Source organism: Eucalyptus grandis, chromosome 7, assembly GCF_016545825.1.
Source record: "Eucalyptus grandis isolate ANBG69807.140 chromosome 7, ASM1654582v1, whole genome shotgun sequence".
In the NCBI taxonomy this organism is placed as follows: Eukaryota; Viridiplantae; Streptophyta; class Magnoliopsida; order Myrtales; family Myrtaceae; genus Eucalyptus; species Eucalyptus grandis.
In genome coordinates, this window is record NC_052618.1 from 43,262,877 (window position 1) to 43,265,518 (window position 2,642).

The window sequence follows — 2,642 nt, forward strand, 5'->3', positions numbered from 1 at the left end:
TCTGGTCAAAACCAAATCGCTATGTACTTAGATACCTGCAAATTGTAGTCTAAGTGCCTCCAACTTCGCTATTCAACTGGCAGGTAAGCTTTCCAGAAGATGTGTCTTCTCAAACAAAGGAAGACATCAGTGCAAATAAATCTTCAGCTCTTTCATTAGTCAAGTTGACAGGGAGTGGTTTGCTCTCTTTACGTTCCCCCATGAGGATTCAGCCGACACCATTCAAATTGTGTCTGATATTATTGATTCCCTGGGATCTGCAGATTCGAGTTCCCCAGAGTGAGTTTTTAGTTTCCTTCCTTGACATTAGACACTGAAATAGCTACTAGTTGATAACATGCATTTCCTGCCCTGGCTTGTTACTATAGGATTGGGCAATGTGCTAGGAGTTACTACTGATGCATAAGACCTTCTTGCGTCGCATGTGACAGAGAAACTTGGCATTGATGGATGAGTCCTCTAAGTTGAAAGTTAAAGGAAAGAAAAAACAGACATGCAACTAAGCCTCAATGAGGCATATCTGTCTTACTTGATCAGCTTAAACTCTACCCACTATAAGTATAATAGGATTGCTGCATATTTATGCTATGACTGGAAAAGTTATGTGAGTGGTTGGTTTGGCTAATTTGCTTTTGACTTGTATTTTGGTTTTTGGGACTTTTCGACAATAAATGTCCTTATTCTCTTGAAAAATGTATATGCAACATTCTAAGTCACCCCAAAGTTTATTGTAATTTTTATCAATTAAAATATTATTTTTATATATTAAAGACCATCCAATAGCCCATTAGTGCACCCTACAATTGCAGTTAAGCAGGCATTTCAGATAACTCGAAATATTGCAAATGTGTGTGTCGTGGAAGGACAACAATGAAAGCATTTTTATTTTTTTGTGAAGGAGACATCTTTGCTGATATTTTAGAACCCCCAAAAAAAAAAAAAAAAAAAAAAAACAGAAGGTTTTCGTGGATCTTTGGCTGTGGAAAATGCATCAAGAATTTTCCCCATTGCTGGAAACTTGTAGCTTGTTGACGTAACTTCTTATGAATTCGTTGCTAGCATTTGATTAGACAGACCACTGTTTTGCAAATTTTGAAATTTTAACTTGAAAGGATCTCTCTAAAAAAAATATTATTTTAAACTTTGCTAAACGTTTTCTCCCTGAACTCTGACTTTATTTTATTATTTATCTGGTTCGAATTACATTTTAGGATTTATTCATTCAAATGACAATTAAAGAAGTCGGTTTTTGGTGCAGGTGGTGTCATCGAATTTTTTCCTATCCAAGCTACATGCAGTTTGAATGAGCCAGACCTAAGGACTGTTGTTCAAAAGCTTGTTCTTAAGTTTGTGAAGGATAAGCAAAGTACACTTGCATCACCAATAAAGGTACATGTTCAATCTGTATCATAAGAAGATCAAGTTATCTATTTATTGCTTAAGTCCCTTCCCCCTTCTGTCCTCTTTTTAAGCGTGACACTTTGGGGATTCATTTTCTAATTTGTTTAAGCTGTTGCTTCTTACCCTGTCGCACAAAGTGTTCTCCTCTACCTTAAATCGAATCAGAGCTGATACAATCTTGTTATGCATCCTTATAAATTGGTCCATGTAGTGAATCTGTCTGCTCACAAATTGATCAACTCTTCCACTGGCCTCTAGTTTGCAGTTGGATATAATAGAAGAGGTCTTGAAGAGATGGAGCTGAAGAATTCAAAGATAAACCTGATGGTTCTGATCTATTACCTTTGTTGGACCGCCGCAAATGCTTTGAAGTCGTAGCTGCAGCAGTTAAGGATGCTATATCAGATTCAGTTGTAGATCTTAAAAACCCTGAGGTAGAGCTCCATGATGCCCCCTTCTCTTCATTCTTTCTCTCTCATGTTTATCTGACATCGTTTTTGCAGATTTCTGTTCTGGTGGAGCTCCTACCCCTTGCAGCCATTCCAAGTGGGTCACTGGTGGCCGCTGTATCAGTGCTTCCGCCAAAAATGGTCACTACAAAGCCACGGCTGTGTGTCAAGGCGTTGGCTCCTCAGGCTAAGTCAAAGAATAAGTAAGTTGGTGGACTATAGCAGCCTCTCACAGCTGTGAAATCTTCAAATGGAAGATGCTCGTGATTCTGGCCTTGGATTCAAAGAACCATGAAAAGATGAAACAAACGGAATCAACTGCCATCCATTTGTGTTAGTCGGCTTTCAGCAGACACAACAGGTTAATATAGTCACGTCAATGAAAGTTCCAGTCTCCATGCAAGTTGACATCTTGAACTGTTTCTAACTAAAAGGTCGGCCTTTTTTCCCCAAAAAAAAACAATCCTTGATCCTTTAGAACATGTTGGGATTGGGGTGAAATATTGATATTTTCTGTTCTATCTTTCCTGTGTCTTTGTGCTCTCATATTTGACCGAGACTACTATACTGTTTTTCCCTTTCTCCTCTAGAGTTGAAATATATCTCCCCGTTAACAACTTGCGAAATGCAGTGTTGGCATCGGTAATGTAAATCAACTATGATTTTGTAATTATTCTTTCAAAATTTTCCCTGAACATGAGTGCATTTCCTGTTGAATCATTGATGGTAGCAATTTATTTGAAGGATCATCTGATATCCTCATTTCAAAAACTCCCGATCACTGTGATCAGA

At 38.0% G+C, this 2,642-nt stretch overlaps 1 long non-coding RNA gene across 1 annotated transcript; it reads left to right on the forward strand.

The window, feature by feature from the left end:
- Nucleotides 1-101: 101 nt before the first annotated feature.
- On the forward strand, nucleotides 102-2,127 carry LOC120296334. Its single transcript, XR_005553278.1, has 4 exons — nucleotides 102-279; nucleotides 1,259-1,389; nucleotides 1,660-1,835; nucleotides 1,905-2,127. It is a non-coding gene; the product is annotated as an uncharacterized LOC120296334 (long non-coding RNA).
- The last annotated feature ends 515 nt before the right edge of the window (nucleotides 2,128-2,642 follow it).